The sequence below is a fragment of the Protopterus annectens genome, chromosome 4.part0 (genome assembly GCF_019279795.1).
Source record: "Protopterus annectens isolate FY-2018-M chromosome 4.part0, PAN1.0, whole genome shotgun sequence".
Classification (NCBI taxonomy): domain Eukaryota; kingdom Metazoa; phylum Chordata; order Ceratodontiformes; family Protopteridae; genus Protopterus; species Protopterus annectens.
This window is the reverse complement of record NC_056733.1, coordinates 942332438-942359468: the sequence shown is the minus strand read 5'-3', so window position 1 is coordinate 942359468 and position 27031 is coordinate 942332438. Positions and strand designations below refer to the sequence as shown.

Below are 27031 nucleotides of genomic sequence, written 5' to 3'. Positions count from 1 at the left end.
CACAGGACACTAAGGATAATCACAAGGCTTTCTTTAGTTAAGTTAGGAACCTGGGTGGGAATTCCCAGATATGCTCAGAATTAGTCCAAAATGACAAAAATACACGAACCCACAGACATTGCCAACATCCTAGCTGACAGGTTCAGCGCAACACCCCCACCAAAGGGCAAATATCTATCCCAGCAGAGGCTGCCCCTGACATCTCAGATGCTCAGGTAAGACCGCCCTCTCCAAAGCAAAAACACAGCATCAATGGGACCAGACGGTGTCCCGGGCTGTGTCCTACATGAACTCCAAGAAGAGCTAAACCCAAACATAAAACTACTGTTCAATGTCAGCCTTACTACAGGATATGTACCCAAAGAGTGGCGTACAGCAACAGTGGTCCCTCTCCACAAAGGTGGTGCCTCAACGGATCCTGGAAACTATCACCCCATAAGCCTGACTAGCTTGGTCTGCAAAGCTATGGAAAGGATCATCATGGACCTCATAAATAAAGATATTGGGAACCTACAGGCACTGGATCCTACCCAGTTCAGCTTTGTTAAGGGCAGATCCTGCCTCTTAAACCTGGTCGATTTCTTTGAAACAGTCATCAAGGCCATTGACGAGGGGAAGGTGGTCCACACAGCCTACATGGACCTCGCAAAAGCCTTCGATACAATACCCCATTTGGGCATTATAGATAAGCTCACCAGCTTAAATATAAATCCCTGTGTCACTAGATGGGTTGCAAACTGGCTCAAGGACAGAGCCCACATGGTTTGAATTGCTGGAGCCATGTCAGACTCCAAACCAGTTATAAGTGGCGTCCCACAAGGCTCAGTCCTGGGACCTCTCTTGTTCGGTATATATTTCTCGGAGGTACAGGCCAACACAGAAGGACTGTGGCTAACCAAGTTCACAGATGACTGCAAACTAGGTGCTATAATCGACTCTCCAGCTGACACAAGCATCCTACAAAAGGGCCTCATAGAAACAGACAACCTGTGCCAGAGCCATGGCTTCAAGCTAAACACCAAAAAGTGTATAGTCATCCCCTTTGGCAAAAACAAAGTTCCCACAAATTACCACATAGGTGGTAATCCATTAAGTGCGGAAGAAGTAATTAGGGACCTGGGGACCCAAGTTGATAGCAATCTCTCATTTGAAAACCACATGGCCAAAGTGGTTAGAAAAACATTTTATATAGCCCACCTAATCATGAAGGGATTCACATCTAGATCAGGGGAGGTCATCGTGCCTCTTTACTCATCCCTCATCAGGCCCATAATTCAGTACAATGCTCCTTTAGGGATGTACCTTACCAGATACCTGCAGCAACTGGAAAGACCCCAAAAGTACCTCACCAAGAGGATCAAAGGGCTCAAACAGATGCCGTATGCTGTCTGGTTAAAGAAACTCCAGCTCTACTCAGTGGCATACCGCCTGCTCAGAGGCGATCTGTGCCTGACATATAAAGCCATATCCAACCCGGAATTAATGGACATGCTGCACCTCAGAAAATCCAAATCCCATCGAGCTACGCGCTCGAGAGAGTTGAACCTCAGCACTGAAATAAATAGGACATGCTGGAGGGACAGATTCATAACCCAGAGGCTCCCTTCACTCTGGAATAAAATCCCAGTCCAGGTTAGGCAGAGTCCCTCATTGACTCTCTTCAAGAGGAATCTTGATGATTGGATGGGAGATTGTAGGTTTACCCCAGGTATCACTTCTGTGTCACTGTTAGACAGAGGCACAGTATACTAACCTCGAAAAAGTTAATAGCAAAATTCATTTAAAATGGGTGGCGAAAGCCAAACACACTCTGGCTAGGCTTATAAATGCCCTAGGGCAGATAGCCTAGTATGAACCTATGAACCTACAGTTGACTTCCAGCATAGCTGTGCAACTGCTCTGTAAGGTATCTGACGGCACAGCCAGAGCAACAGGCACCGGCAGTTATCACACCTGGATGCATCATTGTGACTCTGTAGAAGGCTTCAGGATGTCCTTTGTAAATGCCCCCTGATGATGGGTCTACATTTCTTGGACCCAAAGTTAAGGACACACTTACCAGGACCAAATAGGATGTAAAGACTCTCTCTGTTTTTCCATTTCTCAAAGATCCTTCTATAGAACTCAGAGTATGAGGAAGAAGATTTGGTTCCAAAAAGCAGAGTTCTTACAGTGACTCTCCTGGGGATAGACTTCATGTGGTAGAGATAAAGGCAGTTCAAAAGGACATCACCCTAGAGCAGACGCAGAACACACAACCAGGGCCTCCATGGTCCTTTTTTAGAGAAGTCCTATCAGTACTCCTGAATAATTGCCCAACTACTGCACTCTGGTGGCAGTTGAGGGTGCTTTTCTTTGCACCCACAAACCTTAAAAATGCAACCACAGATTCATGGGTGGTAAAGATAATTTCCAGAGGCTGTTCAATTCCATTTTCCTTTCCTCCTTAGAAAAGGAGGAACATTCCTGATGTTCCACCCAGTCAGTGGGAATCAGCAACAGTAGAAGTTTCAAAACTACTAGGAAAAAACAGCAATCCAACCAGTCCCCCAAGACCAGTTAGAATCAGGAGTCTAACTCAAGGTTTTAAGTGCCAAAGAAAACAGGGGAACTCAAACCAATTTTGGATCTCAGTCACCTGAATAACTTTGGGAAACAGACAAAATTCCAGAAGGTCACAATTCAGTCCATATAGCCTGTGCTGAGGAAGGATGATTGTGTGTGCTCAATAGATTTCCAGGATGCTTACAATCATATGAAAATAGAGAAGCACTCCAGGAGATTCCTCCATTTCTGGCAGGGAGCCAATCACTACCAGTTCAGAGCCCTGCCTTTCAGACTCACCACAGCCCCTATGGTATTCACCAAGATAATTGCAGTGGTGACGATGCACTTGCAACTGCTAGGGATCCAAGTTTTCCCGTCTCAATGATTTTTTTCTTAATTGCTACCCCAAACATCTGCTGCTACACCATCTGGATCTTTTACTCCAATTGTTACTGAGCTTAGGAATAACAATGAATTTTCCCAAATGCCACCTGACACCAACCCAACAAAAAGAATTGATAGGATGTCACCTCAGTACCACCCTGCAGATTGTGCGCCTTCCCCAAACCAGGGTTTTATCTTTGCATCCCTTCCCCAAACCAGGGTTTTATCTTTCCATCTAACAGCTATGCATGTGCTTTGCCATCCCTCACTTCTACTGAGGCTAATCTTACACCTCCTATGTCTAACGGCATCCACAATACTAACAGTAACACCAGTGGACCCCACCAGTACAATTGTCTCAGACATTCATTCATTCATTACATGCAAAGATTCGTCATACTCAGATCTGCAGATGACACATTCCCAGTTGTTTATAGGTTCATAGGTTGGTACTAGGCTATTGGCCCTAGGGCCTATATAAGCCTAGCCAAAAAGGTACCCTGGCTTTCGCCACCCAAGATAATTACTTTCCTGTGCCCCTGTCGAGCAGAGCCACAGAGGTGATCATCGGGGTGAATTTCCTATTTCCCATCCAATCATCAAGATTTTTCTTGAAGAGCGCTATTTAGAAGCTTTGTTTGATATAGATAGGTAGTTTGTTCCAGAGTATGGGAATTCTCTGGGACATGAATCTATCCCTCCAGCATGTTCTGTTTACTGTGGTGACAAGATTTAGGTCCCTAAAGCATGCAGCTCAGAGGGATTGGGATTTTGTTAAGTGGAGCATGTCCAACAGCTCTAGGTTTGACATAGCTTTGTATGTTAGGCAGAGATCGCTTCAGAGTAGGTGATATGCGACAGAGTAAAGCTGGAGTTTTTGAGACGGTCTGCGTAGGTCATCTGTTTGAGGCTGGCAATCCTCTTTGTGAGGTATTTCTGCGGCCTTTCCAGTTGTTGTAGATGTCTTGTGAGGTACATACCAAAAGGGGCATTGTACTCTATAATGGATCTAATGAGTGACGAGTAGAGGTGAACAATGACCTCATTTTTCCTGGATGAGAAACCTTTTGTGATGAGGTGTGCCACTTAGAAAGATTTCCTGACTACTGTGGTGATGTGATTATCAAAGGAGAGACTACTATCCACCTGTGTCTCAAGGTCTCTTATCACACTTTTGGTGTTAAGTAGACTACCACCTATGTGGTAGCTCATGGCTACAGAGTTTTTACCAAAGGGGAGTTTTGATTATGGCTCCTAGTTTGCAGTCATCTGCGAACTTCATTAGCCAAAGACCTTCTGTGTTAGCTTGTACTTCAGAAAAGTAGGTACCAAACAGGAGAGGACCCAGGAGTGAACCCTGTGGTACTCCACTTGTCACTGGTCTGAAGTCAAATTTGGAGTCTGCTACTTTCACAGTGTGGGTTCTGTCAGTGAGCCAGTTGGCAACCCATCTTGTGACATAGGGATTTATACCTAGTTTATTGATTTTAATTTTTATAATTCCAGAGTGGGGGATGGTGTCAGAAGCCTTGGCGAGATCTAGATAGGCTGTGTGAACCACCTTACCCTCGTCTACGGCTTTGGTAACTGCTTCAAAGAAGTCTATCAGGTTTAGGAGACATGATCAGCCTTTTACAAACCGGAACTAGGTGGGATCCAGAGTTTGGAGATTACCAATGTCTTTGTGTATAATATCCATGATGATATGTTCCATGTCCTTGCAGACCAAGCTTGTTAGGCTAATGGGGTGGTAGTTCCTGGGGTCCGTGGTGGCTCCCCCTTTGTGGAGTGGGATAACCATCGCTGTGCGCCATTCAGAGGGCACAAAGCCTGAGGTGAGGATATGACTGAACATGGTGCTTAGGTGGGGTGCCAGTTCATTCTGCTGTTTGTGTAGAATGCAGCCTGGGGTGTTGTCAGGTCCCATGTATGCTGTGTTCTTGGCTTTGGAGAGTATGGTAAAGTTAGCACTGAACCAATCTGCCAGGATGTTGGCAATATCAGTTGGTTCTGTATATTTAGTGCCATTGTGCTGTAACTCAGAGCAGATATGGGTGTTGCCATTGAATTTCTTGACATAGCTACAGAATGCTTTGTGGTTGTCTTTAGAATCAGTGGTGATTTTGTTTTCATAACTAGCCTTGAAGATTTTATGAGGGATCTCAGCTTCTTACTGAGGTTGACCAGAGAGTTCCTCTAATCATGGGATTTTACTCTTTTTTGCAACAGTTTCTTTCTTCTGTTGTAGTTTGTTTATGGCAGGGGACCACCATATTGGCTTCCTTTTTTTGAGGATAGCATCTCAGTTCTGTTTGGGATAGCATGATCCATGCACTCATTTAAGTGCTTATAAAGTGCATTTGTGTAGGATTCAGCAGTCGTACCTCTATTGTCCGTCTGCATGGGTGTCATGAAGTTTGCCACTTCTGTCTTAAGAAGCGTGAAGTTGGCTTTGGAGAAATTTTTTACAGTGGTTTCCCTAATGCGGGGTGGGGGATGGGATGTGAATGTCTAGGGTGATTAGCTTGTGGTCGGATCTGACCAACAAGGAATTGACCTCTGGTGTGGAACACTGGTCCCCCATGTTGGTAATGACCAGGTCTAGGATATTGCTGCCCCTGGTGGGGGTATGGATAAGTTGATCCAAGTCATTGGAATTTATGAATTCCAGAAAACTTTGAACAAAAGAGTTGGTACATGAGTAGTTTTCCCAGTTAATGGTGGGGTAGTTGAAATCGCCCATTATTAGAGTGTTGGGTTGTACCCTAATATTTTCCAGTGTATCAAGAAATGAGGAGTGGGAATCCTGGGGGATGGTGGGGGATCTGTAGCAAGTTACAATTTGGATTGTGGTCTTGCCCAGAGTTAGTTACACTTGGATAATCTCGGATGCATTATGATGAGCAACTAGCCTGGAGGTGTGGATATCCTTAATGAATATGGACACGCCTCTGCCTTTAGTGCTTCGGTCCAGGTTAGATGGCTGAAAAGTATGGTATGAATTATAGCCTGGTAATGCAGGGGTGCTCTCTGGAGACTTGAACCAGGTCTCTGTCACTGCACAGATGTCGATGTTCTCCATTTTAAGGAGTGCCTCGAGTGAATGCATTTTGAAGTTTAGACTTCTAGCATTGAGTAGCATTACCCTCGAATTTTGCTTGCTTGTACCTAAGGTGGTGAATTTGTCATTTGAACCTTGCCTAAAAAGGCACTATAGGGGTGGCAAGAGCCTTAGCCAGTATCCAGAATCCCAAGGGCGACAGGTGCAGGCCATCTCTGGCAAAGCATCGTGGTCTGTCGATCATGTCATCCCAAACAGACAGATACTGGATCCCCTTAGAATGACACCAGAAGCTTAGCCAATTGTTGAAGTCAATCATTTTGTCCTTGTACTGTGGTATCATTCTGGGTGATGGCAGGATGCTACTCAGGGCTAGGGTCATACCTGCCTGGGCTACAAGATTGGAGAGCTCCTCCATGTCTCGTTTCATGTAGTCCAGGGAGGTACATCTCAGGTCATTCACACCAACATGGACAATGACAGAGTCATATTTGTACTTGTTATGGAATGACCTGAGTGCATGCGTTATGTGGCGGACCTGGCATCCAACAGGCAGCTGATAGTAACTTTCTCCTTGTTTAGCCTGGTGAGTGGAACATCAGTGTGCCTGACTATAGAGTCACTTATGACTAGAGTGTTAGGTACATTTGTATGCCTTATGGGCTTTGGTTGAGTGGCACACTGTGTTTGTGGGCTATGTGTCATTTGGGTTGTGTTGGGGGGTGGAGGTTGGTTGTGTTTCTGCTTTGGAGGTCTCTGTTGCTTGAGCAGATTTTTTATTGAGCGCCTCCATAAATGTAGGTGTGTGTTTTGTGTTTCTATGTGTGTGTTTTGGTGGTGTAGGTTTTGAGGGACTATGTGATGAGTGTGGTGTGGTGCAAGTGTTTACCTTCTCCTCTTGACTGTCTAGTCCAGTCTTGGGTGAAGAGAGCTTTGCTTCCAGTTTGGCTATATAAGTGCATCTCTCACAGGTTGTAGTGTTGGGTGGTAGGAGGAGAGGGTTGTCTGTGTACATGAGGCAATTGCTGCATTGCCCCAAGATGCCCAGATTCATCAGGTTGACAGGAGAAAACAACAGGAGCTGACCCTTAGACATGAAAAACTGTTTTCCTCTAGACAAGTGAGGAAAGTTGAGTGCTCTAGCGATTTGTAGCTTATTTAGTGCTTACAATGAGTTCTGAACAAGTGCAGAGCTCAAAGAAACAGATTTTAGTGCTAAAACTAAAAAACTGGCTAGTTCTAAGGGAAAATTTGAAGAGCAGACTGGAATAGTTTAACCCTAGCTAAGTGGCGATGCATAAAGTGTATGTATGTATGTATATATATATATATATATATATATATATATATATATATATGTATATATATATATATTTTTTTAAATATAACAATAGCAAATGCGCAAACTGATTTAAACAAATTAACGAATTAACCTACAAAAAGCTAAAAACTGAGCCCCATTCCAGCAGTCTTCAATCAGACATGTTCTAAATGCACACTCCTGCCACTAGGGTGCAGGGGAACCTTCTCCAAAAAAAGATGGTCAGGATTAGTGCTCACGTTATACAAACAAAGCTAGATTCAGAAGGTCTGAATTTAGTCTATGCTACATCCTCTTCAGTGACAGAGCCTTGCCCTTTTCACATGGTCTCACCTGTAATGGCAGTAACCATGGACACCTCCCTTCTAGGATGGGGGGGCATTTTGAAGGGAGGATGGTCCAAGGTGCATAGTCACCCATAGAGGATAATCTTTGTGTCAATATCTTGGAGATGAGACTGGTCCTCCTAGTGTTGCAGACTTTCCTGGATCTTCTCCCCAAGGTTGTGATTATAATACAGATAACAATATGACATTGGTATGGTACATCAGAAAACAAGGAAGAACCCATTCCTACCCACTGTGTCCAAAGGCCATGAGAGGCTGGCAATGGGCTATGTCTTTGCACTGTTTTATGGTAGCATCACACATCCCAAGTTCATCCAGTGTTTTAGAGGACAGATTGAACAGAACTATCCTAAATCATCATGCGTGGCCCCTCAATTCAACAGTGGCAACTTGAATCTTCAGTCTCTGGGGTCAACCTTGCTGCAACCTCTTTGGCTCATATCTCAATCATAAAAGCAGCAGTTACTTTGCCTTGATCCCTCCACAGGGTCAATCACCAAGGGATGCTCTGGTCCACAATCAGTCCCCTGGTCTCTTGTATGCCCCCCTTACCTATAATGAACAAGTTTATCAAGAAAGCCAGGCAGTTCAAGGCCAGGGAGATCTCATTTCCTCCTTCTGTCCCTGACAAACATGGTTCCCTTTCTGTGGCCTCTACTAGTACACCACCCATGGATGTTAGATTAATAACCAGATCTTCTAACTCACCTGTCCAGATTGCCTCCTCTGGACCAGATGTCCATGAGACTAACAATATGGTTTCTCCAGTTTTGACTATAGCCAGAGACACCTGGCTTCCCACTTCAGTTGTCAAGAGCATATCAGCTTCTTAGAAGACAGCCACAAAAAAGTATGACATAGCAAATGGGAGAGGTTCTCTGTCTGGCCCATCATCAAAGTAACGGATCCTTTCTCGGCACCCATTCCATCCATCTTAGAATTTTTAACTGAACTTTTTGACAAAGGTTCCAGTTACTCCACCATCAAAGTTCAAATGACAATTATCTCCAACTTCTACACAGGCCATAATGACACTTCAATAGCTTCCCTAAACATCGCTAAAGCTTTTTTGAGAAGAACTTTTCTTTTATGACCTCCCATCATGGACCCATTTCCTCCATGGGATATTACCGTTATGCTACAGGCACTAACTCAAACCCTTTGAACCTGCAGCCACAGTAGATCTAAAGTTCTTGACCTGGAAAACAATTTTGCTGGTGGCATTTACTTCAGCCAGATGGATTTTGGAATTACAGGCAAACCTCCTTTTTTTTCCACCGTGACAGAGTTTTTCTTAGAGCTAATGTGTCCTTTCCTCCTAAATGGCATCCAAAGCAAACTTAAATCAGTCGATACAATAGAAGGAGGAAGCTACTACATGATAGAGCAAAATCCCAAAAAGGGAAGGCATCTCTGATCAGTATTAGCAAAAAACTACGGGCACTCATAAAACCATCCTAAGGCCAGCTTCGAGAGAAAAATTGCACAGGACACTAAGGATAATCACAAGGCTTTCTTTAGTTACGTTAGGAACCTGGGTGGGAATTCCCAGATATGCTCAGAATTAGTCCAAAATGACAAAAAATACACCGAACCCACAGACATTGCCAACATCCTAACTGACAGGTTCAGTGCAAACTCCCCCCCCCCCCACCAAAAGGGCAAATATCTATCCCAGCAGAGTGCTGCCTCCCTAACATTTCAGATGCTCAGGTAAGAGCTGCCCTCTCCAAAGCAAAAAACACAGCATCAATGGGACCAGATGGTGTCCCGGGCTGCGTCCTACATGAACTCCAAGAAGAGCTAAACCCAAACATAAAACTACTGCTCAATCTCAGCCTTACTACAGGATATGTACCCAAAGAGTGGCATACAGCAACAGTGGTCCCTCTCCACAAAGGTGGTGCCTCAATGGATCCTGGAAACTATCGCCCCATAAGCCTGACTAGCTTGGTCTGCAAAGCTATTGAAAGGATCATCATGGACCTCATAAATAAAGATACTGGGGACCTACAGACACTGGATCCTACCCAGTTCGGCTTTGTTAAGGGCAGATCCTGCCTTTTAAAACTGGTCGATTTCTTTGAAACAGTCACCAAGGCCATTGACGAGGGGAAGGGGGTCCACACAGCCTACCTGGACCTCGCAAAAGCCTTCGATACAATACCGCACTCTGGCATTATAGATAAGCTCACCAGCTTAAATATAAACCCCTATGTCACTAGATGGGTTGCAAACTGGCTCAAGGACAGAACCCACATGGCTAGAATTGCTGGAGCCATGTCAGACTCCAAACCAGTTACAAGTGGCATCCCACAAGGCTCAGTCCTTGGACCTCTCTTGTTCGGTATATATTTCTCGGAGGTACAGGCCAACACAGAAGGACTGTGGCTGACCAAGTTCACAGATGACTGCAAACTGGGCGGCATAATCGACTCTCCAGCTGACACAAGCATGCTCCAAAAGGGCCTCATAGAAACAGACAACTGGTGTCAGAGCCATGGCCTCAAGCTAAATGCCAAAAAGTGTACAGTCATTCCCCTTTGGCAAAAACAAAGTGCCCACAAATTACCACATAGGTGGTAATCCATTATGTACAGAAGAAGTAATTAGGGACCTGGGGACCCAAGTTGATAGCAATCTCTCATTTGACAACCACGTGGCCAAAGTGGTTTGAAAAACATTTTATATAGCCCACCTAATCATGAAGGGATTCACATCTAGATCAGGGGAGGTCATCGTGCCTCTTTACTCATCCCTCATCAGGCCCATAATTGAGTACAATGCCCCTTTTGGGATGTACCTTACCAGACACCTGCAGCAACTGGAAAGACCCCAAAAGTACCTCACCAAGAGGATCAAAGGGCTCAAACGGATGCCAAATGCTGCCCGGTTAAAGAAACTCCAGCTCTACTCAGTGGCATACCGCCTGCTCAGAGGCGATCTGTGCCTGAAGTATAAAGCCATGTCCAACCCGGAATTAATGGACATGCTGCACCTCAGAAAATCCAAATCTCATTGAGCTACGCGCTCAAGAGACTTGAACCTCAGCACTGAAATAAATAGGACATGCTGGAGGGACAGATTCATAACCCAGAGGCTCCCTTCACTCTGGAATAAAATCCCAGTCCAGGTTAGGCAGAGTCCCTCATTGACTCTCTTCAAGAGGAATCTTGATGAGTGGATGGGAGATCATAGGTTTACCCCGGGTATCACTTCTGTGTCACTGTAAGACAGAGGCACAGTATACTAACCTCGAAAAAGGGCATAGCAAAATTAATTTAAAATGGGTGGCGAAAGCCAAACACACTCTGGCTAGGCTTATAAATGCCCTAGGGCAGATAGCCTAGTATGAACTTATGAACCTATGAACATTTAGCATTGATTTTTCCAAATACTCACACAAAGTCAGATACATTTTACATCTGTTAGATGCTCATTGTCAACTCAGCTTCTGTCTTCACAGAAGAAAATAATTTAGTAAATCCAACCAGTTGTTTATTGCCTTTTCGAAACCAAAATTAAGAAAAGCTGTCACTAAGTTACCCTTTCAAGATGGTTGCAGACTGCATTTCATTTGTCTATAACAACAAGAAACTGGCTCTACAATCTAAGCCTAAAGCTCATTCCACTAGAGCAATACTCACTTCAACAGAATTTTCCGGAAGGCTTTCCACTGATAGCATTTCTAATTCAGCGATTTGGTCCAGTATCCACATCTTTGTGTCTCATTATAAACTGGATGTCCAGTCTAGATCTCGTTCATCCCTTGGCTCCACCATCCACAGGAACATCCTTCCTTGATACCACCCAAAAAACAGCTTGGGAATCTGTCCCATGTGTTGAATCGGATGAATATAGACAACAGTGGATACTAATGTTAAGTATTTCTTATAACTATAGATCCATGTTGTCTGGTTTTCATCCTGTTCAACCTTCCTCTCTCTTCCCCCCTTCCTAAATTGATATGTAGGACTTTGGGGTGACTAGGAGTTACTACTGAACTCCCTGTCTGTGAACATTTCTGTTCTGTTGCCTTCTCTCCTCCTCTTTATATTAGTTGAAACTATTATCATATTTACAATGTTGTAAAATATTTGTGTTCAATGGGTGCAAACTCGATCTGTGGTATTAGGATGGAGTACAAGTAATTATGAGTAGGGGAGGAGTCAGAGCCCTGGTGCCAAAGAAGCTTCAGAGTCGGTGCTAATGTCAGATCCAGTCGGATCTGACAACCCACATGTTGAACCAGACAAAAATCAGACATGATGGACAGTACAGTTTTGTAATATCAGACCATAACAATAGATGTCCTTCTTTTTACTGTTGCAGTATTCTTTACATAAGGGATCTGCTGCCAAGGATAGCCAACATCTGGCCAGTATACCAAAGCCTTTAGTTCTTAGAGGCACTGGGCATCGCATGTATACTCCTGGCACAAGGCATAGGAGATAAAAGTGATGTATGAATGCAAACACTCAGAACTGAAATGCCCCATGAGGAACAGAATACCCTCAGAGACAAAAGAGAACATGTCCATCCAGAAGGGAAAGAAGGGCCGAAGGAAAAGGAAAGAAGAACCCTTCTGCCCGGAGAGCAACATAAACAGTGGGCAAGAACTAGAAAAGAGGGGGTGGAGGGAGGGAACGAATACTGCAGCAGTGAAAAGAGGGACCTCTACTGTTGTGGTAAGATGTTACACAACTGTACTATGTCCTTCCATATCACTGTTACAGTATTTGTTACAAAAGGGAGAGTATAAAAAGCTCAAGAAGAAGCCCGGGAGAAGGAAAGCACAGAAGAGCCCTCTACAAACCCATGCAGAATAGCCCTGGCAAAACCTGTCCTGATCCTGGAAATATCCAACTTGTGATGTTTAGGGAAAGTATGAACAGAGGACCAAGTAGCAGCCTCAAGGATGGAGTTGGTGTGCAAACCCTTGAAAAAGGCACCAGAGGAGGCAACTGCCTTAGTAGAATGTGCCTTTACAGATGAAGAAAGACATTTGCTATGAAAAGAACAACAAAAGGAAATGCCTTAGAAATCCAGGATGAGATATGGTTGGCTTAGAAACAGCCAAACTGAAAGTCCTAGGAAGAAAAGAAACAAAAAGCTGCTCAGACTTGTAAATTGCTTTTGTTTTATCTAAATAATACCTGAGCTGCCTATGTAGATCCAAGGTGTGAAGAACATTCTCAATGTCAGACTGCAGAGAAGGAAAAGGAAGGAAGATGAATAGACTGATTAAGGGACAACTCATTGACCACCTTGGGCAAAAAAGAAGGATTAGTTCAGAGACACCTTCTCTCTGTGAAAAACTGAAAAAGGGAGGAATGGCTATCTGGGACTGAAGCTCAGACACTCTCTTGGCTGAAATAAGAACCAAAAAAGAACAGTCCTCCTAGTACAATGTTGTGAGGAACATGAGGAAGCAGGTTCAAGGGAGCCTGGGACAATTTTTCAAGTACAAAACTGAGGTGCCATGAAGGCGAAATAGGTTTTCTGGGAAGCCTGATGTGAAGGACGCTTTTGAGAAATTGCTTGACCTCAAAAGAGAGGTCAGAGTTGGATTCAAGGACAGACAAGCAGAAATAGCTGATAAGTGAGCTTTAATGGAAGAATCGTCTAACCTAGAGGGGATCAGATTATGCAAATAAGAGAACTAGAGGAATTCACATTTTTTTAACTTCTCCAAGTCTTTTGGGTTTCTATTAACACAGAGAACTCCCATTTTTAATTTCTCCATCTTTTGGTATGCTATTACCATGACAGGAATGGACCCCATTCCTAAGTCAAAATATGATTAAAGTTCATGAAATTAGTATTGTTTCAATCATTGATATCATCCAGAAGTGCTCTTCGCAGCACCTGTAATGTGCCCACTATTGACTCCTTCTGCAATTCGTAAGGAGTTACGTGCATTGGTAACATATCTAAATATGATTGTAGATCCTTTTTTTAAGATTACTACTATTGGAACTGTCTGGGTATCTTTCTTCCACATTTCTCTCATTTCTGCCTGCGAATCATGACTTTGCTTCTCTCTGTACGCAAGACAATGCAGTCACTGGGTATAGCGATTTCAATGATCAATGCTACTTTTGTCTTCTTTTCATGGACCACTATGTCTGGTTTTCTTGCATCATTCTTTTGAACTGTTGGTAGTGGATGATCCCATGTGATGTAGACCATCATTTTCTATGATGCTTTGTGTCTCATGTTTCCAGTGTTTTTCAGCTACTTCAGTACCATAATGTTTACACAATCCCCAGTGCAACAGTCTTGCCACATTATTATGCCTTTCAGTATACAGTCTTTCTGCCATTAATATGTCACATCCAGCAACGAGGTGTGCAACTGTTTCCAGTTCTGTTTTACAGAACATACATGTGTCTGTTTATCTCACATTTTCAATGGACTTTGTAAACCAACGTGTGCGTAGCCCACTATCTTGTGCCGCCAATATTAACCTTTCATCTTTTGGTTTGAATTCACCTCTCCTTAACCATCCTGATCAACATGAGGAACTTACAGAAGTTTTCTATACCTGCAACTATATTTATGCATTTTCCACATTTCCTGCCTTCTCACCTGATCCTTTACCTTATATTTTTTTCTTTTGTTTTTTAGCGCATTCAGTTGCTGCCTGATTTTTAGCTACTTCTGGTTTGATTTCCATTTCTTGATATGCTTCTATTAGATTAAGCAGGGCAGTCATATGAGATTTATTCTCCTCATGTTTCTAAACTTTCACTATGTTTGGGTCTTGTGAGGTCAGCAGATATGTGTGCAGTCCCAATGATTGCAGATCTATGCATGTAATCAGTTTCAAGGAAGCCCATACCTCCTTCGGAATGGGGAATATATAATCTTGGTATGCACTGATTTTTATAAATCATTTGGTGAGCATGAAGCATCCTACTTGTTTTCCTATCTAATCTATCCAATATGTTTTTGAGCCAGTCAGTCACTCCAAAACATTAAGTTAGGTCAGGAAGAGCAAACTGGTTTAGAGCTTGAATTTTGCTCCTAGATGTCAACACTGTTTTCAGGATTAATTTAAGTCTTCTAAAATATTCCTTACTAATTTGTATTCACATTTGTTCATGTTTTATTGTTGATCCTTCATCAGTTCCCAAATATTTATACACTCCTGCTTGTTCAAGTTCTTTTATAACACATTCTTGTCCCAAACTGATGTTTTCTTGGTGCTGCAGTTTTCCTGCTTTAATGGTTGCTTTTGCACACTTATCAAGACCAAATGACATTCTTATATCATCTGAAAAAAAAATTGAATGCTTGCAGTTGTGCTTTCAGTTCCTCATCTGATGAGCTGTACAGTTTTAAATCATTGACCAAGAGAAGATGAGAAGTCTTTACACTTTGCTGTTTTCCAGGAGCCAAATTATAGCCATGGCCTAATATGTTAAGTAGACAGCTTAATGGGTTAAGGGGAAGACAAAATAGCAGTGGTGACAGGGAGTCACCCTGGAATATCACCCTATGGATTTTTATCCCTAGAATAAAAATTTGCCCTTTTTCATGGCTTAATTACAAAGTAGTCTGCCACTGTTTCATGGTCACTGTAATGTAGTCGATCAGTGTAGGATGTATCTTATACATTTTTAAGCACTCTTTTATCCATGAATGTGGGATACTATCAAATGCTTTTTTATAGTCAATCCATGCCATACTTAGATTCTTCCCCTTTTTACAGTTCCCCAGTTATGACTTTATTTAGAACAAATGATCCTTTGTTCCATATGAGTTTCTTTTATTGCCCTTTTGATCTACTGCCATGATTGGGTTTTCTTCTAAAAGACTATAAACTATGCTGACATCAATTCCAGTATTTAGTTTATATGTTGTTGGAAGGCAAGTTATTGGTCTATATTTTTTAGGGTAACTTGCAGGTTCACTCTTAAGTAGGTCATTGTTTTTCCTATTGTTAGCCAGGCTGGTTTCTGTTCGAGGTGGACATATAAATAGTTCTTACTCATGGCTAAATCTTCGTGTAAAGATGTTAATACTTTTAACCAGAAGTTACGTACTGCATCTGGGCCTGGGGTTTTCCAATTAGAGGCTTTTCTTAACTTTGTTTCAATCTCGTTGGCTGTTACTTCATCCCATTTCATATCCTGTACCTTTAAACTTCTTATTCTTTCTTTTACTTCTATCCATTCAGCATCTTTGTATGTTCCATAGGATCGTCCTAGATACTTCTCCAAAATGTATCTATTTCTTCTTTTTTGGTGGGGTTTCAATTTCTTTTACCTTGTTTTCTAATTCTCTATAAATCTTTTTGGGTCATCAATAAATTGCTTATTCTGTACTTTTCCTTTATATTTATCTATTGTATCTTCTAAGTTGTTTTGCCTTTGCTGATATTTTTAGTTTATTATTTGTGACAGTGCATGATAGATTCTGATCCGTTATATATTGCACATTGTTTTTATCACATCTATCTTTCTGAGTATTTTTATTGATCTGTTACCTATTCTATACTCCTCTAACAGTGACAGTTCTTGTCTTAATTGCTTTATAGTTTTCTCTATTCGAAACTTTCATGATGGTATTCGATTTCTCCCCTTCCTTTCCCTCACTACCCTGTGTTCCTGTGGTAGAACTTTATCTCTTATTAATTTAGCAGCACAGTAATGTATCCTGTTTACTCCTGTTATATCGCATGGATCTCTGTGGATAGTCCTAATTACTGAGTTCATTTGTTTTATCAAACTGCTGACTTCTTGGGTTTTAGTGACCTTCTGCCGTCTGTTTTTTTCACTGATTTTAATATGTCTGTCTATCTTTATTAAATCAAGCAACTCTTCTTTTAGTTCATTTTCTTGAAACTGAAGGCAGATTTTTTGTTTTCCATTTGCTGTGGGCATTCTATAGAAAGTTCTATAGCATATTCCTGTGGCACATTGTCTTCAATGTCCATTGCTCTGTCATATGGGAACTTACTGGCCTATCACTCCTCAACATTGACCGTATCGGAGTTTTCACAGTTTCCTGTTTCGTCCCTTGCTGTCCAGCTTTAAGTGGATGTTTATACTGGTTTCCTGTGGAAGGCTCCAAAATATCTTCATATGACACCTGACCAATTGCTTCCCATTCCACTGGTTGCCCCTTAATTTGGATGTCCATTGCTCTATCCTGTTGCGGTGCTTTCTGAGTTAGATTTTCTACACTAAATCCTTCACTTCACAAGTACTTCATAACCTCAGTTAATATTTCTTTAATTTTTCCATTTCTAATCTCCTTTTCTAATTTTCCTCTTTGCCTTCTTATTTTTTGTATTGTAAAGTTTTCTATGTCTGTATTCCTTTGCCCGTATTTCTCTTCAAATATCTTTGGTGTTGCTCATTTTGTATTGGTTAGTTTTGCTTTCTCCTTTGCATAGATATTACACCATATTAAATCTCTTTTTCTTTCCTATGTCCAGATTTTTTTCTTCAGGTGTCTCCTGATCTTCCTGTTTCTCCTTACTTTGGGGACTCGTTCCATCATGCTGTGATGTAACCTATGTTAAGCCTTCTACATCAAATCATTCACTTTGCAGGCACTCCATAACTTCAACTTCCCACAGAGAGGGGATCCAGATAGTGAGAGATGCAGTCTTTTCCATTTGGATATATATGATTTTCTGGTGGTGGGTTTCCTGGATCATGTTCTCAGAAAAAAGATGCCTAAAAGGAATCAAAACCCTATCACCCACCCTTATCTTGTGTGAGAAGATCCATCTGGTGAGGCAACTTGTGTTTTGCTCTGGCCAAGTGAGAAAGAAGGGGGAACTATGCTTTCTTGGCCAATAGGGAGGCACCAGCAAGATTTTGATAGAGTCCTGCCTGATGTTTTTCAGAACTCATGACAACAGAGGGAGGGGAGCGGGCATACAGAAACATTCCCTTACAAGGAAAAGACAAGCCATCCAGTTTCCAAGTCAGAGTTCTTGGAACACTGGAACAGAGTAGAAGAAGCTGTCTGTTCAGAGGAGAAGCAAAAAGGTCTACCTAAAAATACCCCACCAATGGACTCTGTCCAGGAACACATCCCTGTGCTCTGGATCTGCTCAGTGAGTCTGCCACTAGACTGTGCTCTGAAAGAATGTAATCCACTTGATAATTGATAGCTAGATCCCAGGCCTGCAGAGCTAATCTGCAAAGGAGACAGGAACTCATACCCCCACCCCCCCACTTGTTGATGTACCATAACACAGCGGTATTTTCTATGTAGACTTTGAGGGTGCCGGGATGTAAGAGGGAATGAAAAGCTTGCAGAGATAGAAGCAGAGCTCTTACCTATTTAATGTTGATATGGTCTGACCTCTTATGTCGAGGCCAGAGACCCTGGACCTTTAGGGGGAGCAAGAAGGTCCCAACCCCAAGTCTGAGGCATCCATGAACAGTTCCTGAGAAGGAATCGGAGCCTGGAAAAGAAACTTGGATTGAGACAGAGTTGATGAGTCCACCATTGAAGCTTGAGCTTTTGACAAGGAAGAAAAGGAAATGCAGGGGTGGCGATGTTGACGCCACACTGATATGAGGTACCAGTGGAATGTCCTCATATGGAGCCTGGTGAGATAGAGCATGGGAACAGTTGAGGCCATGAGAGAGGACAGAGGAAGAAGAGAATGGAAAAAGGTTGTCAGAGGCAGACCCTTGGGAGAAGGAAGAGATGCCAGCATGGGAACAATCTGAAGCCTGCACCTAAGAAACAACATGATCCTGGGAGGGCATCAGGACTCACTTCTTGAGATGTGTGGTGAACCCCAGACTGTGTGAAAGGCAAGCAGTTAACTGGAGATCCTGTAACAGATTGCTGGGAGAAGAGGCTTGAATGAGTAGGATGTCCAAGTAGGGAAAATTCTGTACCCCCCAAAGACTGCAAAAAGCAATGACAGGATTGAGGCATTTGGTGAGGACCCTTGGGAAGTAGAACAGCCAAAGGGTAAAGCAGAGAATGGAAAATGTGAGGAAGAAATAGAGAAATGCAAACATTTCCTGAACAGAGGGTGAATGGGGATGTAAAGGTATGCATCCATGAGGTCTGAGAAACCAAAAAGGCCGGAAAGAAGAACAAGAACAGGAAATAAGGTCTGAAGAGACAGCATCCAGAAAGAAGGAACCGCAAGAAAGGTACTGAGCAGAGAAAGATCCAGAATTGGTCTCCAAGTACCCTCCTTCAGAAGAACCAAAACATTCTGGAGTAAAACTCTTTTCCATGTGAGTGAGTGAATATGAGCTGAATGGTGCCCTGATCAAAGAGGGGTTGCAGAATCTCTGGGAAATGAGGAAGCTGTTCCAGAGGTGGCTGAGGAATGTCCAAAAAGTGGGGGAAGGGATTTCCAAACCATGAAATACCACTGATGAATAATAGACAGTACCCAAGAGTCTGAAGTGATCTGATGCCAATTTGAAGAGATAGAGAAAGGTAGACAGACAAGGGGACCTGGCAGTGGGGAAGGGAAGGACAAACATTAAATGGAGCCAGGCTTGACCTGAAAAGAAGGCTACTGAGATGAAGTCTGAGTGGACTTAGCAGGAGGAATGTGCCTTGAACACTTCTTACCTTTAGAAGGAGGGCAAGTCTACCTATGGACAAAGTCAGACTTAGAAGGGTAATTCCTCTGGAATTTGGAATAGAGGAGGCAAAATTATGTTTGAGCTTCTGCAAGGCCTTATCCTTATCCTAGAGGGACTTAAATATGTCAGCAGCAGCTGCCCCAAAAGAGTTTTGTTATCCAGAGGTGCATCTATCAGCTTGGCTTTAATATCATCAGGTAAAGCCTGAAGATGTAGTCAAGAATAGTGGCTCATTATAGAATCAAAGACAGCAGCTCTGGAAGAGGCATTGACTGTATCAGAGCTGCATTTTGTAGAGTTATGGTCAATCTGGGAAATGGATTGAAGCATGAGAACAACAGTAGCCTTCCCGTCAGAATCAGGAAGGTCAGACACCACTTTAGATACCTGGGAAAGAAAAACATACCTGGTATGGTGGTGCTGCGGTAGCGTTGTCACCTCACAGTAAGACGTCCTGTTTGATTCACAGCTAGAGCGTCTTCTGTGTGGAGACATGCGTGAATGAGCGTACCTTCATTGAAGGTTGTGCGTCAGGGCTGGCAACTCGGCATGTAAAAATCTACTGCCAATCATTAGCGGACCGGAGTTCCGCTGTGGCGACCCCTTACCTGGAAAAGCTGAAAGACACAAACAAACAAACCTGGTCATATAGGTCTGGTAATTAATAGCCCTAAAAGACAAGGTGACAGCTGTATATACTTTCTTAACCAACCTTTCCATGGCTCGACTGTCATTATCTGAAGGAAGGAGCTTAGTAGATGGCAACAGCTCAGAAGGTTTATCAGAGGGAACTAAAACCACTAAAGGATCAGCAGAAGGACAGTTATATAAAAAAAATTGCAATTCACAGGCACATTATAGAACCTGATATGCCGAGACATCAGAGAGAGTGAAATAAATTTAATATTTTGGGATGCTGGTCTTTCTTCGTTGTATTTGCTACATTATAGAACCTGTCAGGTTTCATTAGGACTGAAGGCAACTGCCTCATGTACACCGACAACCCTCTCCTCTTACATCTCAACATTCAGACTTGTGAGAGATGCACTTATATATCCAGAGTGGAAGCCATGCTCTCTCCAGCCAAGAATGGAATAGCTGGTTAAGAGGAGAAGGTCAACACTTGCACCACAACACATAGCCCTCCACAACACACACCAGCACTGCCGTCACATAAAAATACAAACCACACACCCACGTTTGCAGAGGTTCTTGGTAAAAATCTACCCAAACAGCAGAGACCTCCAAGGCAGAAACGCACTCAACCACCACAACACAACACTAATCACAAATCACATAACTCTCCTAAACAGTGTGCCACTCAACCAAAGCCCCTAAGGCAAAACAGCATACCCAACACACTAGTCATAGGTGACTTGATAATGAGGCACACTGATGGCCCACTCACTAGGTTGAATATGGAGAAAGTAACAGTCAGCTGCCTGTCAGGTGCCAGGATCCTCCACATAACACACGCACTCAGGTCCCTCAACAACAGGTACAAATATGACTCTGTCATTGTACATGTGGGTGTGAATGACCTGAGATGTACCTCCTTGGAAGAAGAGACATGGATGAGCTCTAGGATTATGTAGCCCAGGTGAGTTTGACCCTAGCCTTGAGCAGCATCCTACCATCACCCAGAATGATACCACAGTACAAGCAGAAAATGATTGCTTTCAACAATTGGCTACATTTCTGGTGTCATTCTAAGGGGATCCAGTATCTGTCTGCCTGGGATGACATTTGACTGACCTCGATGCTTTGCAAGAGATGGTCTGCAACTGTCACCTCTGGGCTTCCAGATACTGGCCAAGGCTTTTGCCATCCCTATATTGCCTTTTTAGGTGGTGTTCCAAAGACCAAATTACCACCATAACAGCTGCAAACAAATGCAATCTGAGGGTCATGCTGCTCAATGCTAGAAGTCTAAATCTCAAAATGCACTCACTCAAACCACTCCTTAAAATGGAGAACATCGACATTTGTGCCATAACAGAGACCTGGTTCAAGACAGCAGAAAGCACCCCTGCACTACCAGGCTATAACTCATTCCACACCTTTCGGCGAACAAAACTTGGACTGAAGCTCCAAAGGCAGTGGTGTTTCCATATTCCTAAAGGATGCACACACCTCCAGACTAGTAGCCCAACATAACGCATTTGAGATACTTCAGGTGCAGCTAACATTGGGTAAGACAATGATTCAGGTCGTAACCTGCTATAGGTCCCCAACCATGTCCCAAGACTCACACTCCACGTTCCTAAGCACTCTGGAGAATATTAGGTTCCAACCTAACACTCTCATACTGGTGACTTCAACTACTCCTCCATTAACTGGGAAAACTACTCATGTACCAATACACTTGCCCAACATTTCCTGGAATTCATTAATTCCAATGCCCTGGACCAACTCGTTTTTACCCCCACTAGAGGTAGCAACATCCTTGACCTGGTCATTACTAACATGGGCAACCATTGCTCTACACCAATAGTCAGCTCCTCCCTGGTTAGATCCGACCACAAACTAATCACCTTGGAAATCCACATCCCTCCCACCCCACCCCGGAAAGGTAACCACCATGAAAAACTTCTCCAAAGCTAACTTTGGGCTCCTAAAAACAGAGGTGCTAACTTCAGGGCACCCATGCAAATGGAGAATAGTTGCATGACCACCAAATCATACACCAATGCACTGTACAAACACGTACACAAGTGAATGGATCTCGCCATACCCAATAGAACCAAGAGGCTCTCCTCCAAAAAAAGGAAGCCATTGTGGTGGTCCCCTACCATAAATAAACTCTACAACAGAAGGAGGAAACTGATGCAGAATAAGATGAAATTCCAAGACTGGAAAAACTCCCTTAACAGCCTCAACAAAAAGCTGAGATCTCTCATCAAATTCTCTAAAGCTAGCTATAAAAACAGAATTGCAGCAGATAGCAAAGACAACCACAAGGCCTTCCATAGTTATGTAAAGAATCTCCATGGCAATACCCGGATTTGCTCTGAACTACTGCACAATGGTACCTTCTATACTGAGCTAACTGATATTGCCAATATACTGGCCGACAGATTTAGTGCCAACTTTACCCCTCCCCCCCAAAGGACCAGTCACAATACCAGTAGATTGCCAAGCACCCAGTATTACTGCTGCACAGGTTAAAACAGCACTGTCCAAGGCCAAGAATACAGCTTCTATGGGATCTGACAATATCCCTGGCTGTATTCTACATGAACTACAGAGTGAACTGGCACCTCATCTCTGTGCCCTGTTCAGTCACAGCCTCACCTTAGGCTTTGTCCCTACCGAATGGTGCACTGCTACAGTCATCCCTCTCCACAAAGGAGGAGTGACTACAGACCCTGGGAACTATCGCCCCATTAGCCTGACAAGTCTGATATGTAAAGCTATGGAACTCATCATCATGGACCTAATAAACAAGGATATAGGGAATCTCCTAACTCTGGATCCCACGCAGTTTAGTTTTGTGAAGGGTAGATAATGCCTGCTCAACTTGGTCAACTTCTTTGAGTCAGTCACCAGAGCTGTGAATGAAGGCAAGGTGGTTCATAAAGCCTCCCTTGATCTGGCCAAGGCCTTTAATACCATTCCCCACTCAGGAATCATAGAAAAACTCACTAAGCTAGGCATCAATCCCTATATCATTAGGTGGGTTGAAAACTGGCTCACAGGTAGAACCCACAGTCTGAAAGTAGCTGACTCCAAGTCAGACTGCCGACCAGTCATGAGTGGAGGCCCACATGGTTCGGCCCTGAGTCCTCTCCTGTTTGGTATCTACTTCTCTAAGTCCAGGCCAACACGAAGGGACTCTTGCTGACAAAGTTCGCAGATGATTGCAAGTTTGGAGCTATTATTAACTCCCCAAGCGATGTTGACATCCTACAGAAACGCTTCACTGAGACCAACGACTAGTTTCAGAACCATGGCCTTAAGCTCAATGCCAAAAAATGTGTAGTCATCCCCTTTGGAAAAAAAACAGTTCCCATGAATTACCACATCGATGGTAGTCCATTGAACACAGAAGGCGTTATAAGAGATCTGAGAACACAGGTTGACAGCAACCTCTCTTTTGGCCACCACATTGCCACTGTGGTCAGAAAGACCTTCTATGTGGCACATCTCTAAAGGTTTTGTATCCAGGAAGAAAGAGGTCATTGTCTCACTCTACTCTTCCCTCATTAGGCTAGTCATTGAGTATAATAGCCCATTTGGCATGTACCTCACTAAACACCTGCAACACCTGGAGAGGCCACAAAGTACCTCACAAAGAGGATCCTAGGCCTTAAACATTTGTCCTATATGGACAGACTCAAACAACTCCAACAGTTCTCTGTCTCATATCGCCTACTTAGAGTCTGCTTGACTTACAAAGCCATGTCTGACCCAGCTCGGTTAGAAATGCTACATCTAAAGAAATCACAATCCCTCCACACCACACGCTCCAGAGACCGCAGCCTCATTACCACAATCAACAGAATATGCTGGAGGGACAGCTTCATAACCTAGAGACTGGCCATGCTCTGGAATAGACTTCCCATACATGTCAAGCAGAGCACCTCACTGGCCCTCTTCAAGAGAAATCTTGATGAGTGGATAGGAAATAGAAAATTCACCCCAGGGATCACTCCAGTGGCTTTACTCAACAGAGGTACTGGGAACTAAGGTTGGGTGTCACAATACCAGGTAATCCTATGGGCTAGGCTTGTAAACGCTCCAGGGCCATTAGCCTAGTACACACCTATGAACCTATGAACCTATAAAGAGGCAGTAATGAAGGTGTACAAAAAGGCTGTGAAAACATGAGGGACAGCAGATGGCTTGGGAGACTTCATTTGTAGATGCTCGTAATACATCTTTTGGATGTTAGAGACTTGGGAGCAATTCTATTTAAAATACTCTATCATGCAGGCAATAGTATGCCCAAAGGATAACCCTTCTAAGGGGGAATATGGACTCACTGAATCCTCTTCCTCTGTACCATATTCTAGAGGGAAAGGAATCTGAGAGGAGTAAGGAAGGGATTCCTCCCCAGAATCTAAGTCCTTATCTGAGGGATCCAATTCCGTATGTCTCTTAACAGGGGTGGAAGCCGGGGAGGGGCAGAGACCTACTAGGGAGGGGCAGGGACTGACCAGGGAGGGACAGGGGCAGACCAGGGATGGGCAGAGACTGACCAGGAAGTGGCAGGGACAGACCAGAGAGGAGCAGAGACTGACATCCCTGGGGAGGTTTCAGGGCCAATAAAGCATTGAATTGACCCTTGGTAAAATTCTGCCATTCACACTGTTGATGTTTAGCAATGGGGAAAAATGTTTAGTTTTCTGCTTTTTCATGAGCAGAACATCTGGCGAACATTCTCTCAGAGGTTCAAACCCTTGGTGAGATTCAATAATGGTAGCTGGTATCTCCTCCCTCACTAAAATCTGAGAATCATCCTTGGTCCCTTGGATATAATCAGCTGAGGTTCTCCTGCAACATCAGGTGCAGAAATTGGAAAGGCCTCTAAGGATATGTGAGAGTTCGGATCCATGCTAGCCTCCAACTGGGTCATGGTAGAGGAATCCAAGGGAAGCATTGGATGGTCTTCAGGGTTCTCATTAGCTTCTAGAGAGACAAGTGGGGGAGGCTGGAAAGCAACCACATCAGGCCTAAACTTTTTGTCTTTCTTCTTGGCTGACAGCTGACTCATGGGATGTGATGATTCCACCATAACACCTGAGCCAACAGTTTAAGTCATCAGTTCACAAGATATGTAAATAAGGAGGATAAATGGCTACATAGGGTCTTAGACACAAACACTTGACAGATAGAGCACTGTTGTATGGTTATAGAAAGCACCCAAGCAAAAAGACATTGGTTGTTGTCAGAAGAAAAATTCAAATGAGTCATATCTGCCTCAGGTGATGAAAAAACTTCTTAATTAGCAGCTAACCAGATTACACCGCATGTTGGCCAAGATGATCTCCTCTGATCTGATCAACTTGTTTACTGACATCAACTTTTATACTGCAATCAAAACAACTTTTTGTTACATTTCTGACCGTTGACAGTTGGCTATGAAAAACATATAGGATAAACATGTTTATCACAAATCACCTCAAACCAACAGTTAGTACAGAATGTTCAAGAAGTACAGAATGTTCAGTTCAACAATGGTAGCTCAAATTTTCCAGGACACGCAGCCTGCTTCAGTAAATTAACTCTTACTCGGCCGTGCGTCCTTATCCCAGGCTTCACTGAGCTATAACCAAATCTCTTTATTCTGAAATGCAGAAAACAGATATTATTCGGGTTCATAAGCAATGCTGCATTTTGTTCACAGATGAGGCCCATCTTTGATAGGCATATCCCAACAAATAACATGTTCACTTTGCAAGAAGAGGAAAAAGACAAATAACAGTATGTTTTTAAAACTTTTTCTCTTAACATTTCCCCCCTGAAAACACTTTTATTTGTCTTTTTATTTCAGCAATATATGGTAAAAACTAAGTTTTTCTTTGCATACATTATTTCATTGGCAAGACAAACTTTTAAACTTCAAAAACATTTGCAAAAGACACACTTCAATGTATTCACTTTCACCAGTCTGTTGCAATTGCTGGTACATCGTCTTCGTAACAGCAGTATCAACCAGTCTTTGTAGAAGACCTCTGATACAGGGTATACAACAACAACCACATATCACCACGATAGGCACAGCGACTCCAATGGACACCAGGAAACTGCTGATGAGATGACTCCATTTTCCAAACCACGCTTGTAGAAAATCTGTAAAGGGATTATTTACCCCAGAGTTCTCTGCCAATTCTTCGGATAACATCTCCAAACCTTTCAAAGCTCGAGTTATACTTCCATCAGGCGCAGTGTTATTTGGAATATACGTACAACAGAAAGTCCCAAACATCCTGCAAACTCCTCCTTCTTTGGCCAGGAGCATATCCAACGCAATTCAATTCTGCCATGCCACCTGCGAAGTGGCCTCCAGTTGTTCAGCAATTCCTTTCAATGCATCTTTGGTATAGTTCACAAAACGCTGCTGGTTATAGTAAATGTAGTTGATCCAGTCCACATTCTTATTAGGTTGAATAAAGACAAAGATGGATGTAAAACCAGCTGCTATTTGGTTTATTGCTTTGTATTCATCAGGTACGCCTCTTGGTACACCAATGCTATCGATGTAGACACCGTTATCGAAAGATTGCTTCGGTGACTCTCTTTTTCTCCTACTCAACCACTTCGGCTTTATTTCAAGTTCTCTTACGAAATTGCTTGCTGGAACTTGGAAAATGTAGAATGGCAGAATTAACTTTACAAGTGCACAAGTTCCCTTCCAGGGAATCGTAAGCCTTGATCTGAGTTTGTTGTTTCCACATAACCACCATACGTCTGCTAAACTATGAGTTTGGTTCTCCAGAAATGGATTCCCATTGCCATTCACAGTAACATTGCAATAGTTCTGTCCCATATTGCCATAATTTTTTCCTGTGCCATCTCTGGAAATGCACATATACGAACCTGGATAGGAAATCGCTGTAGGCAGTTTCTCAACTTTGCTTATGACCGGAAAACGCTGAGTTTCATCTTTGCATTTATCTTCAGTTTTGTTGAAGAATAATTTCAACAGACACGTTAGGTTACCTTTATCTTGCATCAATGGGACTGTTGCTAATTGCTGTTTGCCTTCAGCACAAGAAATACAGTTTTCACAATGTGCTTCTCGGGTAATATATCTAACCCAAGATAACCATTCATTATG

General features: G+C 43.0%; 1 protein-coding gene across 1 annotated transcript in view; it reads left to right on the top strand.

The window, feature by feature from the left end:
* Positions 1 to 27031, top strand: part of ABCB9 (ATP binding cassette subfamily B member 9) — a 713793-nt gene that overhangs the window by 99219 nt on the left and 587543 nt on the right. The gene's annotated exons all lie outside the window — the stretch shown is intronic.